Below are 10,297 nucleotides of genomic sequence, written 5' to 3'. Positions count from 1 at the left end.
CGCCGCCGCTTTGGGGAAGCCCGGGCCCGGCCGGCGGCAGGGTGGCGCCCTCTGGGGCCCTCCCGAGGGTCAGCTGCGGGCGGCGGCCGGGGCGCGGCGGGCGCGGGAAGCCAGAGGACGGCTGACTCATCTTCCTTCCCGCCGCCGTGAGTCACCCGCCTCCCCCGGGACCCGCTCCCTCTACCCCCACCGCCCCCGCCGCCCTGTGGCTCCCCCTGGCGGCCGCCCTGACTCCCCGCTGCCCCTCCCAGCGTTCTGCGCCCCGCCCCCTCCCCGCCCCCCGCCTCGTGGCCCCGCCCTCCTCACCCCTACGCGTCTCCACCTTCTGAGCTGAGGAGCTCCGGAAGCCTTCTATGCTTAGTTTATGCATTTAATTCATACTCACAGCCACCCTGGGGGAGGCAGTTGCCATTATGCACCCATTCTCAGATAAAGAAATGAAGGCTTAAGTCATGATGTAATGACAATTTTTTAAAAAATATTTATTTTTGGCTGCGTTGGGTCTTCGTTGCTGCGCGCGGGCTTTCTCTAGTTTCCGAGAGCGGGGGCTACTCTTCGTTGCGGTGCGCAGGCTCTAGGCGCTTGGGCTTCAGTAGTTGTGGCACATGGGCTCAGTAGTTGTGGTTCACGGGCTCTAGAGCGCAGGCTCCATAGTTGTGTGACTCGTTCAAGGTTGCTGGGACCCAGGCCTCGGTCCCCAAGCCCTGGGGCTCTTTCCATTTTCTCAATGTCATCTCCCCTCTCTCTTCCTGCAGGCAACCCATGTGACTCACGGTGGAACTCAGCCCACATCCAGATTCCAGCACCGGTGAGTAAGTTACCCTGCTGGATGCTTTTGCAGGAGAACCCACCCTGCTGGGAAGCCAGCTCTGTGGGGCCGGGATTTCTTTTCCTCTGTTTTATTCACCGCTGTCTCTCCAGTGCCTAGAAGAGTGAGTGTCTACATTTCACGGAGCTCCATAGATAAATGAAACCTCTCCGCCAAAGAGGCCAGGCAGTCCCAACAGGCCTCAAGGAGATGGAGAGAGGGACTTCCCTGGTGGTCCAGTGATTAAGACTCCGCCCCCCAAAAATGGGGAGACAGGAAATGAAGGGTGGTGGAGGGGTCAGTTCTTCTCCCAAACCTCTCCCAGAAGGAAAGACGCCTCCTAGGGCTCCTTTCGCTGCCCGTCTTCATGCTTCATACCCTGTCCGGATCAGAAAAGTGTTCCCCAAACCTAGCCTTGATTTTATTCTCACATTCCCTACATACCTGAGGGGCAGTAAGTGAGGTTTGCATCCTCCTGGTTCCTCATGGCTGCTTTTATAAGTGTCGTCCCATCACCACCCCTGCCACCCCTGTATAAACCTCCTTGAAGAATCTGGGCGATCAGCTTTAGCTCCCGTTCCCCTTCCTCCTGGTGCCCCTTCTTGCTGTTGTCCTCTGGCCTCTTGGCCACTTCCCCTCCTTCCCTGAAGACTCGGCTCCTGGCTCAATGCCTGCTGTCCCCGTGACTCTGCTCTCGCTCTGCCAGGCAGCAGCCCCGTGGGAGGAACCATCCATCACCACGGCCTCTGATCCTGGGCCTTTTGATTCATGCTACAACACAGAGGAACCTTGAGGACCTTATGTTAAGTGAAGTAAGTCAGTCACACACATATAGTATACGATTCCACTTCCATGAGGTCCCTACTGTGGTCAAATCCAGAGACAGAAAGAAGTGGAATGGTGGTTGCCAGGGAATGCGGGGCCGGGGGATGGACATGGGAAGTTGTTGTTTGATGGGTACAGAATTTTAGTTTTACAAAATGAAAAGGGTTCTGGAAATTGATTGCACAACAATGTGAATGTACTTAACACTACTGAACTGTAAACCTAAAAAAATGGTTAAGATGGTAAATTTGGCATTGTGTTGGGGTTCTTTTACAATTAAAAATAAGAAAAACATAAATTAGCTGGCATTTCTCTCCTGCTTTAAACCCTAGAATGGCTTCCTATTATGAGAATAGGATCTGAATTCCTTACTTGGTGTAGAAAGCCCCGATGACTTCTACTCCTCTGTCACCCTCACCTCTGCTCTGGGTCCCCCTGTTCAGCCGCACCAGCTGCCTCTGCGTACCCACACCAGGCTCGTCCCCCCCGGAAGGCTCTGTCTCCACCTTTTCCCATGGCAATCCCCACCCTTTACTCTGAGCTAACACGCTCAGGTTTTCCCTGGCCAAACTATCTGTAGATTTCCCCATTTTTCTATGTCGCTGTCCCCTTTACTTCTTCAAAGCACTTTTCTCAGTTTGCAATTACAGACTTATTTGTTTACTGCCTGTTTCCTGCTGACATGGCCACCATTGCTGCCATCACCTCCAGGCACTAAGCCCCAAGAAGGCAGGAAGCAGAGCTGTCCGGATCCCCCTCTACCCCAGCACCCAGTACAGGGTGCTGGACACACACTCAGTCCCTCCTACATCTTTGCTGATGAATGAGTGAGTCTCTGGCTTTTTTTCTCGGTGTAGCAACAGCACAGGGAGAAGCAGGCGTTCTTGGAGTTAAATCCCAGCCTCAACACTTATTAGCTGTGTGTCATTAGCTGTGTGAACTTCAGGGGTTTTGGGGTTTTGTTTTCTGTAAACTGGGGATATCTTGCAAGGTAATTTTGAGGATTATTGTGTTAAATTATATATAACAAGTGCTCGCCACCGATAGATGTCAGCGTATTAGTGCCTAACGTCATTGCATTCTACTCTCTCAAGGGGATACTGTTACCTTGAGTCTGATCAAAACTATAAAACCTCCCTCTAGATAGGAAAATGAAGCTAAACACATATTTTACACATAAATTCTAGGTGTTCACTGACCATCAGAAGCCTGACCAGAGTCACCAGGTTAAGAACCTGAATATAAGGGAGAAAAACAAAGCGAAGTGTTAGCGGTCAAGAATGCCTGGGGAATAACTAAAGCAGCCCCGCAGGTCCAGGGCTGCCATCCCTGGTTCTACAGCGCCGCCTGGCGGTGGGATAGAATTGTTGCCTAGGATTCCCAGGCCGGGGGAGAAATGCAGGATTCCGAGTCCCTGCTCCGAGCCTACCCTCAGCACCTCGGCTGGCCTCTGTCCACACTTCTTCTCCCGCATCCCATCTCTTAGGAATTTAAAGTCTCTTGGAGCACTGAGGGACTTCCCTGGCAGTCCAGTGGTTAAGACTCCGTGCTTCCACTGCAGGGAGCGCGTGCTCGATCCCTGATCCAGGAACCAAGATCCCGCATCTGGTGTGGCGCAGCCAAAAAAAAACCAAACAAAAACAAAAACAAAAACTCTTGGAGGACTTCCCTGGTGGCGCAGTGGTTAAGAAACGCCTACCAGTGCAGGGGACACGGGTTCGAGCCCTGGTCCGGGAAGATCCCACATGTGGCGGAGCAACCAAGCCTGTGCGCCACGACTACTGAGCCTGCGCTCTAGAGCCCACGAGGCACAACTACTGAGCCTGCGCGCCACAACTACTGAAGCCCACGTGCCTAGAGCCTGTGCTCCGCAACAAAAGAAGCCACCGCAGTGAGAAGCCCGAGCACCGCCACGAAGAGTAGCCCCCGCTCGCTGCAACTAGAGAAAGCCCACGCGCAGCAACAAAGACCCAACGCAGCCAAAAATAAATAAATAAATTTATTTTTGTAAAAAAACAACAACTCTTGGAGGCTTGAAATGTTTCCAAGAAAAGTTGTATCACTGGGCCCTCAGGTAGACTGGTAGTTTCAGGGAAAAAAGTAATAAGCACCTTAGTTCTCCACTTTTCACAAATTCGAAATGTGGCATTGATTACAGCTGTCACAGTGTCTCATTATATTAATAATTATTACAATCCTAAAGATTTCAGATTCTTAAAGATTTAATTAATGGGGACAGGGGACTCTGGTGAATCATTTTCCTGTCGTATGCATGTTTTTGTTTACCTTTTAAAATGTGCTTTATATGTTCATACTGTTGTGCTATGTTATACCCCCAAATTAGAAAAACTCATGAATGGCTCAAAAGTGCTCCCTTGATGTGTAAATGTAGCAATTGAGGTGGTAATAGGGACCTGACAACTCAGAACAATGCCATTCATAAACCGTGAACTGGGTTTCAGTGGGGATATAATATGTCTAAAGGTGCTGGGATGAAGGAAAATGTGAGTGATGATTTTGCACAGTAAGAAAAAAGAAACTGCAAATAGGAACTACCACAAACATTATCTGGAAGCTGGATTGTATTGACTATTCATTCACCCCTGTCCCCAGGGCATTACCAGCTCTAAAATGTCAAATCGAGGTTCGAAGTCATTAAAGCTTGTGTATCGCTCATAGTTAGAACCTACTGATTTTTTCCAGAATAACTTCAATATAGCATTTCCCAGAATAAAAATTTAAGTTTGCGATAGAGAGAAAGGCCCCAGGAGTGTAGCACATCACTCCAAGTTGCCCTCACTCTTCAGAGCAAACACGAGTACAAGACACACAACAGAGAAGACAGACAAACCGGTTGTGAAGTTAGTGACATAGATACTTAGAAAGCAGTTTTATCGCCACTGCTGGATGTCGGAGAACAGTGGCAAACTAGGTTCAAGATCAATCATCATCGGGTACGGATGTCAGCGTTCAGTTCTCTCTGTGGCTGGTGAAAATCCTCATATCCAGACGGTGCAATAGCTTTCAGAAGGGGGAACACATATGATGGCAAAGTAGTCAATGAGTTTCTGTTCCGCTTATCTCTAAAATTCTCTACTGCAAGAGAAAAATACTTTGTCTTATTAGAGATTATTTGGTAAATGAAAAAGACACACTGGGATCAGGACAGATGAAGCACTGGCTTTGGCAGCAAGAAGGCAGGAGGTCTAAATTCTAATAAAGGAGGTTGTCTAACTCTGAGCCTCAGTTTTTCCCTCTGAAAATTGGGAATGATGTTGATAACAGTAATAGCAATGCCTGTTTCATACAGTTGTGGTAAAGATTAGTGAAGAACTACCTATAAAGCATTGAGGACAATGTCTGGCATATACTGAATAGAAAGCACTCAGTGAAGGCGAGTTATTATTATTACCATCATATGAATTCCAGTTCCAACACTGTTTAATTCACAGAGAACCACTGACAGCCCTCAATACGTGTCCTGAACCCAATTCAGTGTTGAAGGAAATAGAAAACATTTTCACCATGAGTCAAACAGCAGTCACTAAGGACACATTCTTTTCAACGTAGTCACAGAAATAGGCAGCATGTACAAGAACGCTTCCTACCTGCAACCCCTAGGAAGTACACGGATGCTGGAGGGCAAAGTAATTCACATGAGTCTTGTTTTGTTTTAGCATTTTATTGAGATATAATTCACATAACATAAAATTCACCATTTTAGGGCTTCCCTGGTGGCCCAGTGGTTAAGAATCCACCTGCCAATGCAGGGGACACGGGTTTGAGCCCTGGCCCAGGAAGATCCCACGTGCCGCGGAGCAACTAAGCCCATGTGCCACAACTACTGAGCCTGCGCTCTAGAGCCCGCGAGGCACAACTACTGAGCCCGCGTGCCGCAACTACTGAAGCCTGCAAGACTAGAGGCCCGTGCTCCACAACAAGAGAAGCCACTGCAATGAGAAGCCCGTGCACCTCAACGAAGAGTAGCCCCCGCTCACCGCAACTAGAGAAAGCCTGCGTGCAGCATCGATGACCCAATGCAGCCCAAAATAAATAAATAGATTTATTAAAAAAATAATTCACCATTTAAAAGTGTACACTTAGTGACTTTTAGTATATTCACTATGTCATGCAACCAGCACCACTATCTACTTCCAGAACATTCTTATCACCCCACAGAGAAACCCCATACCTATTAGCCGTTAATCCAGATTCCCAGCCTCCCCCAACCCCTGGCAACTGCTAATCTACTTTCTGTCTCTATGGCTTTACCTGTTCTAGACATTTCATATAAATGGCATCATACACTCTGTGGCCTTTTGTGACTGGCTTGTTTCACTTGGCACCATGCTTTCGAGGTTCATCCGTGTCATAGCACGTAATAGTACTTCATTCCTCTTCACGGCTGAGTAATATTCCAGTGTATGGATAGACCCCACTTTGTTTATCTATTCATCAGTTGATGGACATTGGGTTGTCTCTGTTTTTTGGCTATTTTGAATAATGCTCCCATGAACATTCATGTACGAGCTTGCGTGTGAACGTATGTTTTCAGTTCTCCCAGGAATGAAATTGCTGAGTCCTGTGGTAATTTTATGTTTTACCTTTTGCGAAACTGCGAAACGGCTTTCCGCAGCAGCCGAAACGTTTTACATTCCCAGCCGCGATGTATGAAGATTCCACTTTTTCTACGTGCCCGCCCACACTTGTTGTCGTTGTTGTTGTTATAACTGTCCCAGGGGATGTGAAGTAACATCTCCTTGTGGTTCTGATTTACATTCCCCTAGTAACTAAAGATGTTAAAAACATCTTTTCATGTGATTTTTGGCCATTTGTATATCTTCTTTGGAGAAATATCTATTCAAAGCATTTGCCCTTTTTTTTTTTTTTTTTTTTTTGCGTTACACGGGCCTCTTACTGTTGTGGCTTCTCCCGTTGCGGAGCACAGGCTCCGGACGCGCAGGCACAGCGGCCATGGCTCACGGGCCCAGCCGCTCCGCGGCACGTGGGATCTTCCCGGACCGGGGCACGAACCCGTGTCCCCTGCATTGGCAGGCGGACTCTCAACCACTGCGCCACCAGGGAAGCCCCATTTGCCCATTTTTTAACTGGGTTGCCTTTTTCTTGTTGAGTTGTAAGAATCCTTTATATACTCTGGACACTAGCCCCCTTATCAGATATATGATTTGCAAATATTTTCTCCCATTCTGTGGGTTGTATTTTCACTTTCTTGTTAGTGTTCTTTGACCCACAAAAGTTTTATTTTATTTTATTTTTTATTCTTGGCTTAGTTTTATTTGTTTATTTATTGGCTATACCACATGGCTTGCAGTTCCCTGACCAGGGGTTGAACATGCACCCTCAGCAGTGAAAGTGTAGAGTCCTAACCACTGGACCGCCAGGGAATTCTCTGATTCACAAAAGTTTTTTTTTGTGTGTGTGTGTGTGGTACACGGGCCTCTCACTGTTGTGGCCTCTCCCGTTGCGGAGCACAGGCTCCGGATGCACAGGCTCAGCGGCCATGGCTCACGGGCCTAGCCGCTCCACGGCACGTGGGATCTTCCCGACCGGGGCACGAACCCTCATCCCCTGCATCGGCAGGCGGACTCTCAACCACTGCGCCACCAGGGAAGCCCACAAAAATTTTATTTTTGATGAAGTCCAGTTTATCTGGTTTCTTCTCCTTGACTGCTTGTGCTTTTGTTATCATTTCTAAAAATCTACTGCCTAATCCAAGGTCACACAGACTTTCACATATGTTTACTTCTAAATTTCTATAGTTTTAGCTCTTACATTTAGGTCTTTGATCTATTTTGAGTTAAGTTTTGTATATGGTATGAAGTAAGGGTTCAAATTCATTCTTTTGCATGTGGATATTGAGTTGTCCCAGCATCCTTTGTTGAAAAAGCTATTCTTTCCCCATTTAATGGTCTTGGCACCCTTCTCAAAAATTGATCGACCATAAACATATGGGTTTATTTCTGGACTCTCAATTCTATCCCATTGATCTATGGCTATCCTTATACTAATACCACACTGTCTTGATTACTATAGCTTTGTAGTAAGTTTTGAAATTGGTAAATGAGTCCTTCAACTTTACTCTTGTCTTTTCAAGATTGTACTGGTTATTCTTGGTCCCTTGCAATTCTGTATGAAATTTAGGATTCGCTTGTCCATTTCTGGAAAAAAAAAAAAGCAGTATTAATAGGGATTTCAGTGAATCTGTAGGTCAGTTCAGCAAATATTGCCATCTTAACAGATGGCAGATCTTAAATTTTCCAGACAGTGAACACGGATGTCTTTAGATTTATTTAAACCTTCTTTAATTTCTTTCAGAAGTGTTTCATAGTATACAAGTCTTGCACTTCTCTGGTTCAATTTATTCCTAAGTATTTTATTCTTTTTGATGGTATTATAAATGAAATTGTCTTCTTAATTTCACTTTCAGATTGTTCACTGCTAGTACATAGAAATGAAGCTGATTTTTTATGTTGATCTTATATCCTTCAACTTTACTGAACTTATTTATTAGCTCTAATCAGGGTTGGGGTGTTTTTTTTGTTTGTTTTTTGTTGTTATTGTGGTGGGGTTTTTTTGTTTTTGTAAATTCTTTAGGGTTTCTTTTAATATATAAGACCATGTCGTCTGGAAATTAAGATAGTTTTACGTTTTCCTTTTCATTACGTGAGATTTTGAAACGCGGGATGACGCTTCGTGACTGATAGTGCCGATAAAGAGCATTCTTCCAAACGCACGTGGTTTGCTCAAGTCGTATATCTTAGTGATGTGTCAGAATCTATCACCCAGAACCAAAAGTTCACAGTTGTGACGCTGGACATAAAATATCAGGATTTCTTAAAGCTAGAACTCTGGCACAGTTGCATCATCAAAGTTTTACTATGTCCCAACATTGGATTTCTTTGAAAAAGAAATTAAAAACATATAATTGGGCATATTTTAAAACCACTTTGATAAAAAAAAACTTTGTGCTGTGGATATTTTAACACACACACACACACACACACACACACACACACACACAGCTTGTAATTCTACATCAGAACAAGAAGTACTTTCCGAAGCTGAACGAAGCCAAAGACTGGATAAGGAATCCAACTGACCGACCTCCCAGGTGAGAATGGTCAGTCTTCCAAATTGCACATTTGGATTCTGATCATTCAGCAAACCACCTTCCCTGAGAATGCTCTGCACAGTTGAGTATAAGTTTCATCTGTTATCCAGGACTGTCTCATGATGCACTCAGTGACGTTCCTTAACTGGTCCTAATTTAGTGGAAACAGGAAAAAAAAAAAAGAAAGAAACTGTCTGGCTGTGACTCAAACCTGAGCCATGACTCAAACTCTCTGATATCAAGCTCAATATAAATACCCTAGTGAAGGTTACACGTATATCTTTCTCGTTGATTTATTACTTCGTTTTTTAAATAAGTTTATTTATTTATTTATTTTTGGCTGCGTTGGGTCTTCGTTGCTGCGCGCGGGCTTTCTCTAGTTGTGGCGAGCGGGGGGCTACTCTTCGTTGCGGTGCGCAGGCTTCTCATTGTGGTGGCTTCTCTTGTTGCGGAGCATGGGCTCTAGGCACACGGGCTCAGTAGTTGTGACACGCAGGCTCAGTAGCTGTGGCTCACGGGCTCTAGAGTGCAAGCTCAGTAGTTGTGGCACATGGGCTTAGTTGCTCCGCAGCATGTGGGATCTTCCCAGACCAGGGCTCGAACCCGTGTCCCCTGCATTGGCAGGCGGATTCTTAACCACTTCGCCACCAGGGAAGTCCCTGAATTATTACTTTTTAAAATAAATGTTTCGTTATGCTATTTTAACATTTGTGATAATTTTTTAAATGTATCAAAAATTCTAGTACTTTGTGTGTAACAGACACTCACTAAAACAGTCTGTAGATGCCGAAGTTTGAAAAACACTGGTTTAGTGGAAAGGGCACTGGACTGTGAGCCAGGAGGTCTAGATTCTCGTCTTGCTTTTGACCTTGACTGTGTTAGTCAACTTCGATAAGCCTTAGTCTCCCGGTTGTAGGATAGATGGTATTCCCTGCTCTGGCTTTTCCTCACATGGCTTCTGTAAAAAGCAAATGAGAAAGTAGACGCACAGGTGCTTTGTGACCTGTAAGACTTTGTGCAAACGTATGGGATGAGATGGGTTTTTTTTTTTTAATTGGAATCTTGTTGATTTACAATGTTGTGTTAGTTTCAGATGTACAGCAAAGTGAATCAGTTATACATATGAGATGGTCTTTTATTTATTTATTTTTTTAACATCTTTATTGGAGTATAATTGCTTTACAATGGTGTGTTAGTTTCTGCTTTATAACAAAGTGAATCGGCTATATGGACACATATACCCAAATCTCCTCCCTCTTGCATCTCCCTGAGATGGTCTTTTAAAAAGACTGTGTGTCCCTGTGGCTTCCTTGCTTCTGGTTCCTTTGTGTACATCCCCATGCCCCACCCACCGACCCCAGCTTTGCATTTCTGAATCTGGCCTATCACCCCACCACCACCCTGGGGACCAAACCCCATTTGTCTCTGGTGAAGAAAGTGCCTGGGTCCCCTGAGTCTTGCTGTAACTTTTCTGTACCAGAGGCTCGCGCTCTCTCTCTCTCTCTCTCTCTCTCCATCTCTTGGGCTCTCCC

At 45.7% G+C, this 10,297-nt stretch overlaps 1 protein-coding gene across 1 annotated transcript in view; it reads left to right on the top strand.

The window, feature by feature from the left end:
• Positions 1-322: 322 nt before the first annotated feature.
• Positions 323-10,297, top strand: part of PLEKHG6 (pleckstrin homology and RhoGEF domain containing G6) — a 39,952-nt gene continuing 29,977 nt past the window's right edge. Inside the window, exons 1-2 of the mRNA XM_070046425.1 lie at positions 323-457; positions 756-808. The gene's annotated coding sequence lies outside the window, so the exon portion shown is untranslated. The remainder of the gene's footprint in view (positions 458-755; positions 809-10,297) is intronic.

Source organism: Globicephala melas, chromosome 10, assembly GCF_963455315.2.
Source record: "Globicephala melas chromosome 10, mGloMel1.2, whole genome shotgun sequence".
Classification (NCBI taxonomy): Eukaryota; Metazoa; Chordata; class Mammalia; order Artiodactyla; family Delphinidae; genus Globicephala; species Globicephala melas.
This window is presented reverse-complemented; position numbering and strand designations above follow the sequence as displayed.